This window comes from Dromiciops gliroides, chromosome 6 (assembly GCF_019393635.1).
Source record: "Dromiciops gliroides isolate mDroGli1 chromosome 6, mDroGli1.pri, whole genome shotgun sequence".
Lineage (NCBI taxonomy): Eukaryota > Metazoa > Chordata > Mammalia > Microbiotheria > Microbiotheriidae > Dromiciops > Dromiciops gliroides.
The window spans coordinates 68,858,928-68,881,063 of record NC_057866.1 but is presented as its reverse complement, the minus strand read 5'-3'; the positions used below and the strand labels follow the sequence as shown (position 1 = coordinate 68,881,063).

Below are 22,136 nucleotides of genomic sequence, written 5' to 3'. Positions count from 1 at the left end.
CAGAATTTTGTTCCAAGATACCAAAATTTAGAGAATGCAAAAAAAAAAAAAATGAACAAGTATATTCCCTCAGCAGCAGTAAAGACCACTGTAAATAAGTAGTTCCTTCTGCTTGTTTGAATTTGCTTCAATCACGATTTTATTATTTTTTCATCATAAATTACAAAGTTGATCTGAGGGCCCAAATACAGCTGCTGGTCCCAGGACACCAGAATCTCTATTTATAGCTCCATCCTCAGTAGTTCACTGCTCTACAGGCTTCATATCCAGAAATGTAAAGAGCTGTTGGGTTATCAAGTTGGCTTATATTTAAAACTAGGCTAATGATTGGGACATTTGACATTTGGAGCAGAAAAGGGATATCAAAGGAGGGTATATGAGAGCATTCCTGTGAATGACATCATAGCTCTTTGGTGGCTGTATTTTCTATGATTCAGTAACTTGGGATGGCAGAGTAAGTGAACCTTAAGCTCTAGTGACTGATAAACCAGACTTGATTTTGCGAGGGTAGGATGCAGTGTTCAAGAATTCCTATGGAGGCACTGGAATTTTATCTCATTTAGTCAGTGAATTTCCTAATGTCTTCCAGGATGCCAGACTGTTTCCAAGGCTGTAATCCTTCAATAACCTGGTGTAGATTTGGGCTATCTGCTCTAATATATCATATATTAATCAGTGTTTTATCTAAAGGTATCTACCACAGTGGAGTCAAACACGGGACCTGTAAGTCAATGCTGTTGACAATACTGGAAGTACTGCTGAAGCAGATGAATGTGTAATAGGGAAATATTTGACAACAAATAAAAATATAATAGAATATAATGTTAATATATGATTTTCTAAGTCGATATGCAGCTGATGAGGATTCTCATGTACTTGATCGAGTGGCATGTAAATAGACATTTTAAGATGGGACTCAATTAGTCAATAGACAAGTATTTGTTTTGTTTGTTTTTTTGGTGGAGCAATGAGGGTTAAGTGACTTGCCCAGGGTCACATAGCTAGTAAGTGTCAAGTGTCTGAGGCTGGATTTGAACTCAGGTTCTCCTGAATCTAGGGTGGTACTTTATACACTGCACCATTTAGCTGCCCCCTAGACAAGTATTTGTTAAACATTCTACATACCATTCTACTTGATAGGAATATAAACATAAAAGGAAAGCAATCCCTGCCTTCAAAGAATTTACATTCTGTTGTAGAGGAGACTATAGGTTTGTAGATGAGTAAATATAGGCAATATATAAAACAAGAATGAAATTATTGGGAGGGGCACTAACAAGTGTCCTCTTGAAAGCATTTGAATTGAGTCCCAAAGGGAAAGCCATATTGGGAACGACATCAGTGGTACATGCATGTGTCTGGCAGAACTGCCTAGCTGTCAAATGCATTAACTATCAGGTCTGTGACAACCTCTTCCCATCCCTTAGTAGGAGACTTGGCGGTAAACTGGGCTGAGAGCAAAACCAGGAAGCCATTGTTAAGAATATTCAGTTGTAGGGAGTAGCACAGCTCAGTCTTCCTAATGGTAGGAGTTGTGGTACGAAATATGCTTTTCCCATGTGTCTACTCCAAAGGAGACAATGGTATGTAATGGAAATGGTGCCGGGTTTAGAATCAGATGATCTAAGGTTAGAACCCCACCTCTGACACTATCCATGTGAGCCTCCCTTCCCTCATCTGTAAAATAAAAGGGTTGAACTGGGGAGCTTCTGAGACCCCTTGGAACTCTATATCTCTGATCCTAGGATTCTGCTTGTACTCTGCTCATTGGGATGAGTGTGATGGACAAGTGATGGGTACTGAATTCTAAGGGATGTTCTGTGAGAAGCAGCATGTCATGAATCTCAGCCTTATCTCCCCTTTGGAGACTTGATGGGCAGAGTACTAAACTCCTCCCAAAGCCTTCCTTTATAGAGAGCAGAAACTGGACTTAGTTCATTCTGCATCTGCTGCTTTGCCTGGTTTCAGGTCCATAGAACAATATACCCTGGCACCAGGTACCTTTGGATCTCTGATCCCCTCTCCTAATGCTTCCCTGCCTTCTTTTGCATGTCGTCTCCCTCTTTAGATTGTAAGCTCCTGGAGGGCAAGGACTATCTCATTATTAATTGTATCCCCAGTGTTTGGCACAGTGCCTGGCACAATGTAGGTACTTAATAAATAGTATTGGATTTATCAGATTATGAGACCTGAGTTCATATTCTGTCTTTGCTCCATATTCCTATCACAACCTCTTAGTGCCTCCAGGAAACCCTCTAAATTGGTGGTCATGATTTTGGTAAGAGCCTCACATGACCCATTCTCTCTAGCTAACCTTAGCCAACACCATTAACTTTTCCCGAGGCACATTTTCTCCCCTCCCTTTGTTTCCAGCTCCTTTCTATCACTACTGAAAAGAGTGTCATTTTATTCACTTACGGCTCCACTCAGTATCCCCGTGGTTTTTCCAAATTAAAAAACACCCCTCACTGGCTACCACTCTTCTATGTGTTGCCTTGTCCTGTGAAAATGTAAATTCTTGATACTATACTAAGCATTTAATAAATACGGATGACAGAGTGGGTGCTCATTTGAATTGTTAGGAGGAATTTCCTTATCACAGGTTGGGTTGAGAAAAATGTGTTATTTAAATGAAATGTCAATTAGCATCTGAACTCTGATTAGTACAGAGACTTCAGTAGACATACTTCCTGCCTCCTCTTAAGGGGGAGAGAGAGAGAGAGAGAGAGAGAGAGAGAGAGAGAGAGAGAGAGAGAGAGAGAGAGAGAGAGAGAGAGAGAGAACACACTTAAAAATACCATGTGCAAAGATGGTCATTTTAAAAGTGGCTCTTTTTCAGTCACTGCAAGAGGAGATAGGAGAGAGGGGAGACAATCAGGAGCAATGTGGCTGGCTTCCTCATCATGTCTGGCTCCTTTTCCATTTAGCTTCCCGTTAGGGAATGGGTAAAGCAAAGGAGTAAGTGGGTTGGATAACAGGGAAGTGAATCTCAGTTTCTATTGTCCTTTCAGCCTACCAGCCAGAAGAGCACAGACAGAAGTCTCCAAGATGGGCTCATCCATGGCCCCATTTCTGTGTCTTGAATGGTAGCTGACTTGTTCTGGGTCTCTAGGGCTCAGTCCTGTTATGTCATTAGGAAGTAGCTCCTTGATTAGATTAGAATCTTGAGAGTAGGGACATTTCTTTGTATCCCCCAGTGTTTGGCACACACAAGGCACTTAAGAAATGTTTATTGACTGACTGACTCACTTGTGGTTCAATCCACAGTGACCAAGTTCAGCATACAAAGTGAGACTGGGCTGCTCTTCTAGCTCCAGCCTCTGTCAATTCTCCCTTTGTCAGAATTTCTTGGCATCTCTGCCTGTTTGCTCGGAGTGTCTTTTGCCTCACTTACTCAGATGTCTCTACCAAAGTCATGGTCAAAGGTGCTCTGGGTAGTTTGCCCTTAGTTTAGGTACAAAATTCTCTCAGAGGGGCAGCTAGGTGGTGCAGTGAATAGAGCACCGGCTCTGGAGTCAGGAAGGCCTGAGATCAAATCCGACCTCAAACAGTTGACACTTACTAGCTGTGTGACCCTGGGCAAGTCACTTAAACTCAATTGCCTCACCAAAAAAACAAAAAACAAAACAAAATTCTCTCAGATTTGAAGTAATATTGGGAAGAAAATTATCTGACAATTGCCCTCTGTGCCTTTTTGATGAGTCCTAAAAGCTGGGTTACAAGGAAAAACTTAATAATGAGAGCTGTCCAAAAGTGGAACGGACTGCCTATGGCGACGTAAGGTTGTCTGTCACTGTTGATCTTGAAGTTCGGATTAGATTGATTAAATAATCAATCAATATTTATTTAATTTTATTTAATAAACATGTGGAAGATGTTGTATGGGGTGGATTAGGGTACTTCTGAGGTCCATTCTCCACTGAGTTTTTGCTTCTAGAGATCTAGTTGAGCAATGTTACACATGACAGATTTATGTGTAAGGTGGGGAATATGCACATGCATTTTTAGATCCTGTACATTTCTAAGGTGCAATCTCTCTAAAACAGGATGGAACAATGTGCACTATGCCTTGGATATTGTCCAGTCAAGGGTAATGGTCAGTTTCAGTTTCTAAAAATAAAAATGAAGTTTTAGCTATTGAGTGGTTTGGGAAAACATAAATCATTTGTGAATGCCAGTCTGAAAAATGTGTGCATTATCTTAGAAGCAGTAGGTAGTCATTGAAGATCATTAAATCAGGTATTATAAAGTCACCTCTGTGTTTCAGGAACTTTACTTCAGTAGCAGTGTGGAGAATAATTTGGGAAGGCAAGATTATAGGCAGGTCGATCAATTAGGAAACTTTTAAAGTAGTTCTGTGAGAAATAGAACTCCAATAACTTCTGGAACTCAGTGTTGGTGATGTGTCAAAGGCTCATTTATTGTCATTCTTGTGAAATGATTTGAAATTGCACTTTTTACGTAGCAAAGTGTAACATAGTGAGTTTAGTTTTGAGATTCCTTGACAAATAAAATCCATGATTTCCTAATTGAGCCAGTTCTGGAAGTAACACAATTAGATCTGGATCTACCTCCCCCTCCCGCCCTCTTTCCTTGAAGACAACATATTGGCTTTTGTCTGAGTCAAGGTACACACCACGACAGAGAACACAGGAAGGGTTGATTTGGCCTGAGACTTCCTGAGCGATGGACTTCATGTGACTGGAGAGCTTTGCTATTTCCACCAGAAGTCCATTTTGGGGGGTTTGGGACAAAACTCCATCATGGAGGAAGGCTTGGTGTAAGGCTTCATGCTCAGGGGATGTTGTCCCTTCTCTAGGGAGTCAGGGATGACTGAGAATCATTTTAAAATAGGATTATCCCCATTCCTAAGGTGTGTCAGGTGAAATGGGATGTGGAAAGAACTTTACAAAAAACCTATTGATGGTGAAAACAGACCTATTTCTGGTAAGTCTATATAGACAAGGAAATAATCTTTGAGAGGGGAAGGGAGTGGAGGAGGAATGAAGGAAGTTAAAATGTTCCATGGAATCCTACTGAGGCACTTGCTGTCTTGTTTGGAAAAAAACAAACCAAAACAAAAGTGTGACAACTTTCATTTTGACTCATTTCTATCTCATAAATATTAATGAACTTAAAAAAAAAGTTAACAGTTTTGCAGAGTACTTACCATTCATTTGGACAGTTACAAAACAAACTTAATAAAAGCATATTTTAAATGTAAATTAATAGGGGCAGCTAGGTGGCACAGTGGATAGAGCACCAGCCCTGGATTCAGGAGAACCTGAGTTCAAATCTGGCCTCAGACACTTGACACTTACTAGCTGTGTGACCCTGGGCAAGTCACTTAACCCCAATTGCCTCACTAAAAAAAAAAAAAAAGTAAATTAATGTGGTTGGTAAGGCATGCCCGTACTACTAAAGCAAGACTAAACAGAAACCACCTTCTACCTAGCAGAATTTGCCTATTAATGATATGTTGTCTGTCTCTTCCTGGCATAGCCCTTATACTGGATGAAGGTCATGTTTATCCGAGTACTGCAATCATTTCCTTCTTGCAACCAGACCTTAACTGTAGCTAATGAGTTTACAGAACTTTATTGCTAATCCATTGCTGTGAAGCAATGTTGACATATAATTCTCTACTCCCCATTTCAGGGGACTTTGTTTGGTTTTTTCCCTTCCTAGTTATACATTGCAAATTAATCCCTTCCTGCTCTCTAGATTGTGTCATTTCCAGTATGGATTCCAGTGCTCGGTGTGCAGCTGGTCTTGTAGAACCTCTCTTCTCACTTTTGTCTTCTTGAGTGACACTTCTACTTCCAGCAATCTGCTACTGAGGTCTTAGGATCCAAAAGTCTCACTGTCATTGCTCAGGAAAATAACACATTAAAAAAAGAAAGAATGATGGATCTACTCCATTATCTCTTTCTTGTCTTCCTGCTAGGTCGATATGTGAATGTTCTTGGGATTATGAAACGTTGGTGAGTTTTCATATCAAGGTTTATGTAGTTTTGTTTTCATGTTCGTTGCTTTTCCTTGATGCACAATGTAATGCTACTTCTAGTTTTCTGCCATTCTCTTCAATATACATGGACCTGCATTCTAAACTAGTGTAGGCCTTGCCTGCCATTTCTGTCTTATGAACAGTTTGCTGACTAATGGAATTTCTGGGTTCTCTCTTCTTGCTATGACCAACTAAAGGAACACTGGGTCAGGAGACCTGGGTTCTAGGCCTGACTCTTTATACTGCCCTGGAATTCACACATTGGAAGTATCCTCCACTCCTTGGCCTTTTCCCATGATGAGATGGTTCTTTCTTGAACTTCTGTTTAAGAAGGATACCCAGGCAGGCCATAGCTGCATTTCTCTCCAGGCTGCATTTTGTGCTTTCTCTACCATGCCCCATTCTGGGTACCTTCACTTCTCCCCTACCTCCTTTAAAACTCCCTTTTTTGTGTGTTGTCTTCTCTTATTAGAATGTAAGTTTCCTAAGGGCAGGAATGGTCTTTCTTTCTGCTTATATTTGTATTCCTAGCACTTAGCAAAGTGCCTGCCAGATTTCTGTGCTTAATAAATGCTTTCTGACTCACTGACTATTGGTTCAATCTTCCATTCCAGTATGTCCCTGCACTGTTAACCACCAGTGATTAGAGCTCTAGTTCCATTTAAGCAATTAGCAATAGTTCAATTTTACACAGGAATATTTCCTGCAAAGATTTGGCAAGAAAAGAAGTTACACTCACTCCCCCTGGCCCTCTACAAACCTGTGGGCACATTCTCCCCTATAGCACATTGAACCCTGGGGACAGTAGATTCAGATTTAATGCAGTTTCAACATAGCGTTAGCCCCATCAAGGTCACTTTCTTTTTTTTTTTTTTTTTGGTGATGTGATTGGGGTCAAGTGACTTGCCCAGGGTCACACATCTAGTAAGTGTTAAGTGTCTGAGGCTGGATTTGAACTCAGGTCCTCCTGACTCTAGGGCCGGTGCTCTATCCACTGAGCCACCTAGCTGCCCCTAAACATAAATTTTTAACATTTGTTCTTAAAAATTTTGGGTTCCAGATTCTTTCCTACTATCCCTTCCACCCTATACCCTTGAGAAGGCAAGTGATTTGATATAGATTACATATGGGCAGGCATGCAAAACATTTCAGTATTAGCTATATATTCGGACACCATCAGTTCTTTTTCTGGATGTATATAGCATTTTTTATCATAAGTCCTTCAGTTTTGAATCATTGTATTGCTGAGAATAGCTGAGTGATACACGGTTGATTATTATACGATATTGTTATTACTATATACATTGTTCTCTTGGTTCTGTTCATTTCACTTTCCGTCAGTTTGTGTAAGTCTTTCCAGGTTTTCTGAAACTATCCTACTCATCCTTTCTTATATCACAAATAATATTCCATCACAATCATATAACAAAACTTGCTCAGTCATTCCCCAATTGGTAAGCATCTCCTCAATCTCCAATTCTTTGCCATTACAAAAAGAACTGCTATAAATACTTTTGTACATGTGTGTCCTTTTCCTTTTTTCTTTGCTCTCTTTAGGATACAGACCTAGTAGTGGTATTGTTTGGTCAAAGGGTACATAGTTTTATAGCCTTTTGGTTGTTGTTGTTGTTGTTGAGTAGTGTTCAACCCTTTGTGACCCCATTTAGAGTTTTCTTGACAAAGATAGTGGAGTGGTTTGCCATTTCCTTCTCCAGTGGACAGAGTGGGTCCATTCTATCAGGCAGTCAGAGGTTGTGACTTGCCCAGGGTCACACTGCTAGGAAGTGTCTGAGGCTGGATTTGAACTCAGTTCTTTCTGACTTCAGGTTCAGTGCTCTATCCACTCAGCCACCAGCTGCCTCAAAGCTCTTTGGACATAGTATCGGATTACTCCCCAGAATAGTTGATCAGTTCACAATTCTACTAAAAGTACATTAGCGTTCCAATTTCCCCACGTTCCCTCCAACATTTACCATTTTCCTTTTCTGTCAAGTTAGCCAATCTGATAGATGTGAGGTGGTTGTTTTAATATGGATTTCTCTAATCAATGATCCATCTCAGCATGGACTTGAGTGCCTTATCTTCTGGAGGACTTCCTCTCCCAGCCTTTTGAAGATCACAAGGTCATGTGCATCACCTAAAAGCAGGAAAGACCAAACTCAAAGAGACAAAAACTTCATGGGGCCACATGTTGGCATTAGACGGGGAGGATCCAAGTTCTTTCCTCATGCAGAGTCTTTTAGCATTGTATCTCCTGAAACACAGGGCAGGGAAGGTATGGTGGAGATCAAAAGTGAGAGAAAGGACCCCTTTGCTTAATGACTTTTTTTGTTTGTTTGTTTGGGCAATGAGGGTTAAGTGACTTGCCCAGGGGTCACACAGCTAATAAGTGTCAAGTGTCTGAGGCCGGATTTGAACTCAGGTCCTCCTGAATACATGGCTGGTGCTTTATCCACTGCACCATCTAGCTGCCCCTTTAAATTTTGTTTTTGTTTTGTTTTGTTTTGTTTTGCTTAATGACTTTTTATAATACCTTAGTTTAAGTTCCACAGCTAATCAAAAAGGCTCCTCTTTGCCACATGTCTGTTGTACTTGAACCAATGACTGAATGTTTTTACATGCTTCAAAGTTTATATGGGGATTGCATCTGCTGAATACACTACGTATGCTCATAAGGAAGAATCCCATTGGTCAATTTCAGGCCCCAATTTCACTGTATTATCCTGGGTGAGTCATTTAATTCCCCTGCACCCCAGGTTCATCTATAAAATAAGGGGTTAGATTAAATGATCTATAAACTGCCTTTTTACTCTAAATCCTATGATCTCAAAGTGAAGTCAATTCCAGCTCCTGCATTTTATGGTTCTTCACATATGGATTGGGTCACTCAAGTGTCTAGTATTCTCATAGTTTCTAGAATATACCATGGGTTGCTATTCTTACTATTATAAATCACAAGTCCCACCATGGTATGTCTCATTAACAATCAGCCAGTAGACAAAATTGACTCTTAGCAAAGGCATTTATTAATGTGACATAGTAAAAATAACACTTATAAAACACTGCATCCTTGTAGTGTTTACATTCCTGACAGAGAACATTGCTTTTAAGTGAAATGTTCTCCCCAATTTTTTCCACTCATACTAATCTTACCAAATCAAACATAATTCATGCCAAAGGGTTTGAAAAAGCCTTGTTATACAAATATAAAAGATAATTGCTTTTATTTCATTTATTCATTCATACAAAGTATTTTTCAAATTTATTATTTCCTGTCTTTTAAAAATATTTAGTTGGCAGCTAGGTGGCGCAATGGATTCAGGAGGACATGAGTTCAAATCCGGCCTCAGACACTTGACGCTTGCTAGCTGTGTGACCCTGAGCAAGTCACTTAACCCCAAATGCCTCACCAAAAAAAAATTTAATGGAAGATTTTTTTTTTTACATTGCTGTTGCTTTTCAAAGACTTCCCAAACTCTCTCCCCATATAATTCTCTCTTGTAACAAAGAAATACAGTTAAGAAAAATACATCAACACACTGGACTTGTCTGACAACATATACCTCATTCCATACCTCTAGCCTACCACTTCTCTGCCAAGAGGTTCAAGGCTTCACCATCAATCTTCCAAAGCAATTAATGTTTGTTTGGAGCATTGATTAAAGTTCTGAAGTCTTTCAAGGCAGTTTTCCTCTATATTATTGTGACTATTGTATACATTATTTTCCTGGTTCTATATACTTTGTTCTACAAAATTCATGAGCCTTCCCAACCTTCTCTGAATTCTTCACATTTATCAATTCTTCTGGTAGAATCATATTCCATTATATTTCTATGCCACAATGTGTTCTGTTGGTTTTTTACAGGTCTTAATTTCTACAGTCTCTCTCTCTCTTTCCTTATATATGTATACACACACATATATATAACATATACAATATATATGTAAGACCATCTATACCATCTATAACATCTGTACCATCTATTTAACACCAACAACCTTCTCTAAATCAGCAGGAGCCTAAGTAATGGGGACTATAATGTATTATTTTGACCCATTCTTTTTTTTTTTTTTTTTTTAGTGAGGCAGTTGGGGTTAAGTGACTTGCCCAGGGTCACACAGCTAGTAAGTGTTAAGTGTCTGAGGCCGGATTTGAACTCAAGTACTCCTGACTTCAGGGCCGGTGCTCTATCCACTGCGCCGTCTAGCTGCCCCCATTTTGACCCATTCTTAATGAATAATTCTTAGCTAATAATTAAAACCAATAACCAATTAATTAAATAAATGATTGATAATAAAGATAATCAATAACAATAAAATAATTGATGATAATAAAACAGATAAATAATTAAAGTAGTTAATTAATAGTGCTTAATTTTAGAACCTATGAATATAACTGGAACAAATTCCTAGCAATGCTGATATTTTGATATGCATATGTACAAAAGAATTAGAATAAACTTGATATGCATAAAAATCGCAGTTTTAAAAAATGTAGTTATTTAAAGTAGACAGATAGAACTAAACGGGTACTTAGAGATGATCTCATTCCATACTTTCATTTTACAGAGGAAGAAAGCTAGGTTCAGAAAGGATGATTGATTTTGTCCAAGAATATAGAGCTAGTTAGTACCTAGATTAGAACTCAGTCTTTTGATTGTGTCCAAAATACTTTCCATTATATTATACTGTCTCTGATTAGTGACACCTGTTCCTACGAAGATGAGATGCCATACTTTAATGCATTAAAATGTTCTCAGGCCCTTTAAAATTACAGTCATAGCTCTAGAGCTGAAAACAACATCAAAGACCATCCAGTCCTACTCTCTCACATTACAGATGTGTAAACTCAGTCCTAGGGATGTCAAGGGAGGTGCCCAAGGTCACATAGGTGGAAAGTGTGAGAGCTGAACCTTATTCCTCTGAATTCAGATTATTCCACTATTACACATGAAACAACATTTTTTCCTCTGTTCTTTTCCATATCTCACAGGAAACCTTAGAGCATAGGCTGCCAATCTAGTGTATGCATAGTGAAAATGAAGTGCTGTCTGGTCATCTTTTCTGTTTTGTTTTGTTTGTTTGTTTTTTTGTTTTTGCAGGGCAATGAAGGTTAAGTGACTCGCCCAGGGTCACACAGCTAGTTAAGTGTCGAGTGTCTGAGGCTGGATTTGAACTCAGGTCCTCCTGAATCCAAGGCCAGGGCTTTATCCACTGCACCACCTAGCTGCCCTAGTCATCTTTTCTGTAGCAGAGAATTTAGTCACTACCACACAGATGGCTTAGAGGCTTCCCTTGCTATCTTCCCTCCTCTTTCCCACTTAAAATAGAAAAAAGGTCAACATCTTGGGATACTATTTCTAAGAGGTTGTTAACCTCCATTTTATAGTGTGTGTTCACACTAAAGTAGACGTCACACACCTCGCCCTAACTCCTACCACAAAATCTTGTAACATACACTCACTTTTTCTATGCTCACTTGTATAATAGTCAGTGGTTCACATGGCAACATTGAGCCAGACAATGGACTTCATAGAACCCAAACTGAGTTCTTGATGTGCTGTAGACTTCCGCTCAGAGTCTGGTAACCCTCTAGGGTTTGATTTTATGCTAGTTTCCTTAGCTCTGTATTTGAATACTACATCCAACTTTTATAGGATTTTAAAATTTAGTGCTCAGGCATGTCCTAATGGAATAAATACCCCAAATTTGTACACTTCATTTCTAGCCAAAGGGACCACAGGCCAGAGCTAGAAGGTTCTGGGAGCAGCCAGAATGAACCCAGGTCACTGCCAGTCCAGGGTTCCAGGTTTTGCAGCTGGCTCTAGCTGCCTTGTTAAATTTACCTTGGAATTCAGGTCTTGATTTATTGTTTTGTTGACTGTCTAGACTTGAGAAAGGGAGAGAGGAAAATGTTAATAATGTAGATTAAATTTAAAAGCATGTCGGGTAATTTTTTTTTTTTCTTTTCTGCTTGGACAGCCAGTTGTTAAACATTTACCAGGAGGTTTATTGGGAAGGAATGACACAAAGTTGGTAGGAATATTTCATATACTCTGCAACAGAATCAGGATCCAAAAAGGAAGTGTCTTTGCGAGACAAACATGATGAAATTAAACAGGGATAAATGTAAAGTTTTTCTCTTGGGTTCAGAAAGCCAAATGAATAAATAGAAGATGGCAAAGATGTAACTAGAAAGCATTTCCTGTGGAAAAGATCTAGGGATTTTAGTGGACTGCAAACTAATATGACTAAGCAGTTCAAAACGTCAGCCAAAGAGGCTAGTGTGACCTTGGACTGCAGTGATTGATATATTACAGGCATCCCTCATTTTACTTTATTGTGCTTTTCAGATATTTTTTTTAATAACAAATTGAAGGTTGTATTGAGCAAGTCTATTGGTCCCATTTTTCTCACATTATACTTCTGTGTCACAGTTTGGTAATTCTTGCAATATTTCAAACTTTTTCATTATTATTATATCTCATATGGTAATCTGTAATCATTGATCTTTGATGTTACCATTGTAATTGTTTTGAGATGTCACAAACTGAATCCAAATAAGACAGTGAACTTAATTGATAAATGCATGTGTTCTGACTGCTACACTGACCAGCCATTCCCCATCTCTCTCCCTCTCCTTGGACCTCCCTATTACTTGAGACACAACAATATTGAAAATATTACATAAATTTAGTTGATAAAGCAGTTTGAGAGGATTGACTCCAATTCTTTTTTGTTTGTTTGTTTTTGTTTTTTTGTGAGGCAGTTGGGGTTAAGTGACTTGCCCAGGGTCACACAGCTAGTAATTGTTCTATTGTGCCACCTAGCTGCCCCCCCCCATTCCAATTCTTAAAGAAGTTCTATTGTGGGTAAAATGCTATCAAACATCATCAGAGAAATTTTTCATGAAAAGTAAGAGTTAATCTATGGAGTAAACTTCATCGTTGTCTTATTTTAAGAAATTGCCACAGTTAGCCCAGCCTTCAGAAACCACCACCCTGATCAGTCAGCAGCCATCACCATTGAGGCAAGACCCCCCACCAGCAAAAAGATTATGACATGCTGAAGGCTCAGATGATAGTATTTTTTTTAGCAATAAAATAATTTTAAATTACTCTCTCTCTCTCCATATATATATGTATATATATATGTGTATATATACATATATATATATACATTATTTTTTTTGACATTGTGCACTTAAACTACTGTATAGTGTAAACATAACTTTTATATTCACTGGAAAACAAAAAACTCATGTGACTCACTATTGCAATATTCATTTTGTTGCAGTGGTCTGGAACTGAACTTGTAATAACTCTGAGATATGCCTGTATATAGAATCAAGATAGGTTAGAGTTTTGCACGCTGTTCTGGTTAAACCAGATATGGAATACTGCATCTAATTGTAGGTACTATATTTTAGGGTAGAGATTGACAAGTGGGGAGTATCCAGAGAAGGGTTACCAAGACAATGAGGATTCAGGAAAACAAAACAAAAACAAACCCATACCACTCAAGCATGCTTGAGAAGATTTAAGGGGAATATAATAGCTGTTTTCAAATATCTGAAGTGTTATTTTGAACAATGGGTTATATTCTGTAGAATGTAGAAGAGGGTTTACATTTGTTCTCTTTAGCCTCAGAGGTCAGACCTAGGCTAGATGAAAAGTCACAGCACAGCAGATTGTAAGGTATCATAAGAAAAAAAATTCTAGACAATTTGTGTCTCTCAAAAATGGAATGGGCTGTCTCATAGGAGTAGGAAATGCTCAATTACTTGAGGTCTTCAAGGAGGGATTGTTGTGGCTAGAATAGAGAGAGAGGTAGAGGGGAGAAATGTCTTGGTAAATCATTAGATACTAGAATAGTCAAGGATGTGTGGAGCAAGAAGAGGATGACTTTGGAGTTATAAATTTAGGTGAGAGGGGCAGCTAGGTGGTGCAGTAGATAAAGCGCCAGCCCTCGATTCAGGGGACCCTGAGTTCAAATCCAGCTTCAGACACTTGACACTTTTAACTACCTGTGTGACACTGGACAAGTCACTTAACCCTCATTGCCCCACAAAATAAATAAATGAATAAATGAATGGATGGATAGATAGATAGATAGATAGATAGATAGATAGATAGATAGATAGATAGATAGATAGATAGATAGATAGATAGATGAATGGACTTAGGTGATCAGAAGGATAGTGAGAAGAATGGAGGGGATGGAGGGAGAGACTGTGGGGAGCTAAATTGTTTCTGACATTCCAGATGACATTCCTGAGGTAGTTAATGGGGTGGATGAGGCAATGTGTATGCAATTTAATGTTTCATATTTTCTGAGAAGTCATGCAAAAGAAGAAGGCATTGTCCTCTCATTGCCTATATTGTCAGACTCAGCTGATGTGTGGTTTACTTTTGAAGAATTGTCTTTCTTAAAGACCTATTTGTGCAAAAATATTTATAGCAGCTCTTTTTGTGGTGGCTAAGAATTAGAAATCAAAGGGATGCCCATCAATTGGGGAATGGCTAAATAAGCTTCAGTATATGATGGTGATGGAATATTATTGTGTTATAAGAAAGGACAAACAGGATGATTTCAGAAAGGCCAGGAAAGACTTGTATGAACTGATGAATAGTGAAGTAAGCAGAACCAGGAGAATGTTGTGAACAGTGACAGCAATATTGTTAGATGAAGAACTGTGAATGACTTAACTATTCTCAGCAATACAATGATCCAAAACAGTCCCAAAGGAATAGTAATAATGCTATCTACCTCTAAAGAAAGAACTGATATTGATTGACCACAGACTAAAGCATGCTATTTTTCACTTTCTTTATTTTTTTCTTCTTTTATTTGAGTCTTCATTCTTTTATTTGGCTTCTCATACAAAATAACTAATATGGAAATGTTTTACATAATTGCACATGTATTACCTGTATCTTATTGCTTACCACCTCAGGGAAGGGGGAGGGGAGGGGAGAGAGGGAGAGAGGGATAAGGTTTGGAATTCAAAACTTTAAATTAAAATATTTATTAAAATAAAAAAAACTATTCCCCCCTAAAAAAGAATTGCTTCTCTTTTCCTCTTTTTATTATTTATTATCAGGAATAGCTCTTTGGAGAAGGAAGGAGAGAAGGATATATTTGGTAATGAAGATGCTATAAAAACAAAACATACCAATAATTTTTTTAAAAAAGACCACCATACTGTTCCTGTGCTCTGGAAGCTCATCATGCTCCTTACACTACAAAGTAATTGGAATTTTGTGTCCTAGAGGTTCAAAATGAAAGCTAAGCCTTCTGGGCCAAAAAAAACAGATCAAGGACTGTTTCCCCAGCTGAAAGTGATGGTTCCCTTATTCCTGTCTCTTTAGCACTCTTTGAGGAAGAAAGCTAGTATAGAAGTTAAATCAGAAAACCTGTGTTGGAGCCCTGACTCAGGCCCATTACCTGGGTGACTATGGAGCAGCTGCATCATCTGTTTGTCTTCCTTTCTTCATATGAAGAGTGGAATAATGGGAAGCCATATGACAGTGGTTAGGTTGTGGGGCTTTGAGTTAAGAAGACCCTTTCAGGTACCAATGTTTGGTGATTCTGTCTGGTTCATTCTTTTGCCCCTACAACATCTGTCTTTTTATTACACTTATTCTTGATAATGTCATATATACCCATTTCTGTAAGTCCCTTTATGACATCTTTGTATCCTCATCACCCAGCATAGTGTCTTATACCTAGATGATGCTTAAATTGGGCATCATTGAAAGAGACAAAGGGTTCAGGACCCCAGTGACATGATGGTCCTACTGGACTCTGCCTTGGTCAGATAATATCTAGAATATTATGTTCTGCTCTGGGCACTATATTTCAGGAAAAATTCTAGAGTGTCCAGAGGAGACCACAGGAAGACAGCATGCATGTGTTTGTTATAAAGGCAGTGAAGAGAAATCTTTTTGCTAGCTCTTGAAAAGTATTTAGGATTTCCTTTCATTTCAGATTTCTGAGTTGAACCAGGAAACTATTTGTATGCCTCAGGCAAAGGAAACTATACTGGTCCACCAAGGAAGACAGAGAAGAAAGGAAAAATGTGAAAAAGCAATTGGGTGGGTAGGAATAAGTGCTAAATAGCTTTCCCCTTTCTTAGAACCTATCTGCTTCTTTACTTTAACCCTTCCTTTACCCCAACAAAAGAAAAACAAATGTTAGCTTGAATTGAAATTTTAAAAATTATCTATTTTTATATATTTTAGTTCCAAATTCTCTTTTTCCCTCCCATCATCTCCCATACCCACCGAGAAGTCAAGCAACATCAATTATATATGTGAATTCATGCACAACACATTTCCATATTAACCATATTTTTTAAAAAGCAAGAAAAATAACGTGAGAAAATTATACTTCCATTTGTACTGAGTTCATCAGTTCTTTCTTTTTTCATTATGAATTCTATTGGATCATTATTGTCATGGGGGGAAATGGTGTGGGGGTCCTTAGGTATTCCTCTATAAAGAATTATACTCACACACAGTCCAGTTAGAATTAAAATGGTCCTTTATTGGGAGCTAGGGAAAGGGACCAAGAGGGAAGTGGAGGACTTAGCCTCAAGGGGAGATGGCTTAGAAACATCTTTCTCCCAGAAGAGAAGGAAGGCAAAAGCTTTTATAGAGGGTAGGTGGGGTGACCCCCTGAAGATGGAAAATTCCTTTGGGGGCTGGAGTGAGGAAAGCTTGGATGTTTGTCATTCTTGAGAGTTGAGGAGGATTTTTTTTTTTTTTTTAGGAATGATGGTCCTGACCTCTAGAGTTATCTCTGGCTCCTGGCTCCCCTGGTAGTAGCCACGCCTAATTGGCTTTCCTGTTATAGAATTTTATCTTCCTTTACTTCTTAGGTGTGTCCGTCCTGATATCTAGTTGGACAGTTTAAACTTTAATAGTCCCTTGACTCCTTGATATGTCTGTCCTGTTATCTTGTCACCTTGGTTTTGCTTCTCAAAGGAGAAACTTCTTCTGAGTTATCCTAATGTCCTAATTTATCCTAATATCCTAATTTAGCCCATGTCAATTATATTGATCAGAGTAGCCAAGTTTTTCATAGTTGGTGATCATTACAACATTGTTGTTCCTGTACACAATGATCTCCCAGTTCTCACTTCACTGTGTATCAGTTCATATAGGTCTTGCCGTGCGCATGTGTGTGTGTGTGTGTGTGTGTGTGTTTTACAATTTTGAGCTCCAAATTCTCTCCTGCCCTCCCTCTTCTTCCTCCTCCTTGAAAAGGCAAGCAATTTGATATAGACTATGTATGGACAGTGATGCAAAACATATTTCCATATTAGTCATGTTGTAAAAGAAAATACAGACCAAAAAAAAATCAAGAAAAACAAATCTGTATTCAGATTCCATCAGTTCTTTCTGGGAAGGCAGATAACATTTTTCATCCCAGGTCCTTCAGAATTATCTTGGATCTTTATATCACTGAGAATATTTAAGTCATTTACAGTTGATAAAATATTGCTTTTACAATATTCTCCTGATTCTGCTTACTTAACTTTGCATCAGGTAATGTAAGTCTTTCTAGGTTTTTCTGAAAGCATCCTACTCATTGTTTCTTATCATATTCCATCACAATTATATTCCACCATTTGCTTAGCCATTCCTCAATTGATGGGCATCCCCTCAATTTCCAATTCTTTGTCACCAGAAAAAGAACTGCTATAAATGTTTTTGTATATAATGGTCATTTTCCTTTTCCTTTTTTAAAAACCTCTTTGGGATACAGACCTAGTAATGGTATTGCTGGATCAAAGGATATGCACAGTTTTATAGGCCTTTTGGCATAATTCTAAATGGCTCTCCAGAATGGTTGGATAATTTACAACTCCACGAATAGTACATTAGTGTCCCAATTTTCCCACATACCCTCAAAAATTTTTCATTTTTGTTTTCTGTCATATTAGCCAATTTGATAGGGCTGGGGTAGTACCTCAGTTATTTAATTTGCATTTCTTTAATAAATAGTGATTGAGAGCATTTTTTTTTTTGGTATGACTATAGATAGCTTTGCTTTCTTCTTCTGAAAACTGCCTGTTTATATACTTTGAGAATTTCTCAATTGGAGAATTGGTCTCATTTTTTTATAAAATTAACTCAGCTTTATACTCAGTATGTATTTGAGAAATGAGGCCTTTGTCATAGAACCAGCTATAATTTTTAAAATATTATTTCATTGTCTATGGTTTCTTTTAGCACAATGTAGCTTCTCTGATTATCTCTTTTAATTAGGTCTATTTTTGCTTTTTCTTTGTCTCAGATCATGATTGCTACCATTGCCTTTTTTTTTTTTTAAACTTCAGCTGAGGCATAGGCAATTCTCTACAGCTCTTTATTTTAACTCTGCATGTGTCTATTTCAAGTGTGTCTCTTGTAAACAACATGTTGTTAGATTCTGTTTTCTAATCCATTCTGCTGTTTCAGTTTTATGGGTGAGCTCATCCCATTCACATTTAGTTACAATTACTAGCTATTTATTTCCCTTCATCCCATTTTCTTCTGGTTTTTTCTTCTCTCTCCTTTTTTTATCCTGTCCCTTCTCAAAAGTCTTTTTTTGGTTCTAATCATTGCTTCCTTAATTTACTCTTTTATTTTCATGCCCTTCCCCGCAACTTTCTCTTATCTATTTCCCCTCCTATTTCCCCGTCAGGTAAGTTATATTTCTACATACAACCAAGTGTATGAGTCAATTCCAATAAGAGTGAGGTTCAAATATTGCTCCTCTCTCCCCCCCTCCATTTTCCTCTCTATTTTAAAAGTTCTTGCTTGTGTTCCTCTTTTATGTTAGAAAGTTTTCCCCATTTTACCTCTCCCTTCCCCCAGTACATCTCTCTTTCTCATCCTTTCATTCCTTTTTGGAGATCATTCCAAAATAATTGACTCACACCCATGCTCTCTGTCTATGTGAACTCATTCTAACTGCCCTAATAATGATAAAGTTCTTAGGAGTTACAAGTATCATCTTCCCATGTAGGAACGTAAAGTTTAATCTTATTGAATTCCTTATAATTTCTCTTTCCTGTTACCTTTTTATGCTTCTCTTGAGCATTGTATTTGAAAGTCAAATTTTCTATTCAGCTCTGATCTTTAATTAGGAAAAAGCTTGAAACTCTTCTATTTCATTAAATATCCATCCCCTTCTCCCCAAAAAAGGATTATATTCAATTTTTCTAAGTAGGCAATTCATGATTAAAATCCTAGCTCCTTTGCTCTCCAGAATACTCCAAGCCCTCAGCTCCTTTAACATGATCCTGACTATGGCTCCACAATATTTGAATTGTTTCTTTCTGGCTGCTTAAACTATTATTTCTTTGACATAGAAATTCTGGAATTTGGTGATAATATTATTGGACGTTTTCATTTTTGGATCTCTTTCAGAAGATGATCAATAGTCTTTTAATTCCTATTTTACCCTCTGGTTTTAAGATAACAGAGAAGTTTTCCTTGATAATTTCTTGAAATATGATGTCTAGGCTCTATCTTTGATCTGGCTTTCAGGTAGTCTAATAATTCTTTTTTTTTTTTTTTAAGTGAGGCAATTGGGGTTAAGTGACTTGCCCAGGGTCACACAGCTAGTAAATGTTAAGTGTCTGAGGCTGGATTTGAACTCAGGTACTCCTGACTCCAGGGCCGGTTCTCTATGCACTGTGCCACCTAGCTGCCCCAGTCTAATAATTCTTAAATTATCTCTCCCCAATATATTTTCCGGGTTCATTTTTTTTTCTGATGAGATAGTTCACATTTTATTGTATTTGTTCATTCTTTTTGACTTTATTTTGTTGCTTCTTGATGTTTCATGGAGTCATGAACTTCTACTTCCTTAATTCTAATTTTTAAGGAATTATTTTCTTCAGTGAGATTTTGTACTTCTTTTCCCATTTGGCTAATTCTACTTTTTGAGGAGTTCTTTTCTTCAGTGAATTATTGTATCTCCTTTTCTATTTGGCCAATTCTTCTTTTTAAGGAGTTCAGCTCAGGTGGATTTTTGTGCTTCTTTTATCATTTGACCAATTTTGTTTTTTAGGGTGTTATTTTCTTCAGGGTTTTTTTTAGGGGGATGCCTCTTTTTCCAAGCTGTTAATTCTTTTCATAATTTTCTTGTGTCATTCTCATTTCCCCCCCACCCCAATGTTTCTTCTTCACTCTTATATCTTCCTTTAATTCTTCTAGGAATTTTTGTTAGGCTTAGGTCCAATTAGCATTTTTATTTCAGCCTTTTTTGGTAGTTGTTTTTACATTGTTGTCTTTTCCCAAGTTTATATCTTGATCTTTCCTGCCACTCTTGTAGCTTATTATGGTCAATTTTTTTTGTTGATTGTTCATTTTTCCAGCCTATTTCTTCATTTTGAATTTTATGGTACTATTGGACTCTGTTCACTGGGGGTGGGAAAACACTGTCCCAAGCTTCAGGCTTTTTCTTGCTGCCATTTTTCAGAGTTAGTTCTGGGAGTCTGCAAGTTTTTGATGCTTCCAAGGTGGTTACTCTTCTCCTGGTCTGCACTCTGTCTTTATTCAGGAAGGACCCCTGCTACCTTAACAGCCTCAAGCACTAGGGCTCTCTTTTCTTTGAAACTGTGACTCATGCCCCTACCCCCTTGTAACCAACCCCCACACTCCTCTCTGCCCTAGAGCTATGACTCATAACTTGTATGGGCAATAGAGTGGCCAATCAGCACCAATTGTACCCAATGCCAGTGTCCCTTGTTATCTCTTTCTGATCAGTTGTCCATGTGTAGATTATAGGCAGTCCTCCCAGACTCCTGCTAATCTCTTAAATTTCCTTAGGCTGAAACAATGTCTTACCCTGACCTTTTGTCAGCTCTACCACTCCAAAACTTGATTTGATATTTATTTTAAAGTTGTTTGAAGGGGAATGTTGGTACAGTTCACCTGGGTCCTGATATCTTGAATTTAAAAAATATTATTCTGAATATTAAATAAGATGACTATTTTCATACATATATATATGTGTGTATGTAGTAAAACAGAAAAAGTTGGTTATACATGATACCATAGATTTCTATTATATATATCTTGCTTAGCCTTAATTTTAAGTGTGAAATTAAGTGGAAAACCAAATATTTACATTGGTTTTCCTCTCCAAATGTGTGTATGTGCATGTGTCTATGTGTGTAAATATATGTGCATTATATATAAAAATAATGGGAGGGGGAATCTATTATCTTCCCTAGGAAAAAAAAAATAGATGGCGTCTTTACTTCTTCATGGAGTTGGCTTATTGTGACTGTTATTATTGAGTTGTTTCAGACATGTTCAACTCTTTATAACCCCATTTGGGTTTTTTTGTTTGTTTCTTTTTTTTGTTTGTTTGTTTTTTGGGCAAAGATATTGGAGTGCTTTACCATTTCCTTCTCCAGCTTATTTTATAGATGAGGAACTGAGGCAAACAGAGTTAAGTGACTTGCCCAAGATCACATAGCTAGTAAGGCTGTGAGGCCAGATTTTAACTCAGGAAGAGGAATCTTCCTGACTCTAATTCTAACATTCTATCCACTGAACTACCTAGGTATTATAACAAGTAACAAGCAATTATGAGGTTCAGGGATTATTTACTGTTGATTTGATGCTTCTTTTTATATCCATTTTAGACTCTTTTGATGATGTTATTGAAACAAGTTTCCTCAAAGTGATATATATATATAAGTGTCAAGAGAGAGCAGGGAAAGAATGGATCACTTTTGCCTAGGATGACAAGGCAATTATTTTGTAAAAGGTAAAATAGTTGAGCTTTGAAAGAGAGACAAAATTTTAATAATAATGATAACTAACATTTATAAAGTGGTTACTGTGTGCTAGGCACTGTGCTAAATGCTTTACAATTATTATCTCACTTGGTTCTTACAACAACCCTGGGAGGTGGGTTCTATTATTGTTCTCATTTTTCAGATGAAGAAATTGAGGCAAACAGAGGTGAAGTTACTTGCTGAAAGATGAAAGGGAGAAAGTGGGGGGGGCAGCTAGGTGGCACAATGGATAAAACACTAGCCCTGGATTCAGGTGGACCTGAGTTCAAATCCGGCATCAGCCACTTGACACTTACTAGCTGTGTGACCCTGGGCAAGTC

At 37.8% G+C, this 22,136-nt stretch overlaps 1 protein-coding gene across 2 annotated transcripts in view; it reads left to right on the top strand.

Moving 5' to 3' along the window:
* Positions 1 to 5,750: 5,750 nt before the first annotated feature.
* Positions 5,751 to 22,136, top strand: part of LOC122732809 (sodium-dependent phosphate transport protein 2B-like) — a 61,378-nt gene continuing 44,992 nt past the window's right edge. For both annotated transcript variants that reach the window (XM_043973202.1, XM_043973201.1), the window contains exon 1: positions 5,751 to 5,984. The gene's annotated coding sequence lies outside the window, so the exon portion shown is untranslated. The remainder of the gene's footprint in view (positions 5,985 to 22,136) is intronic.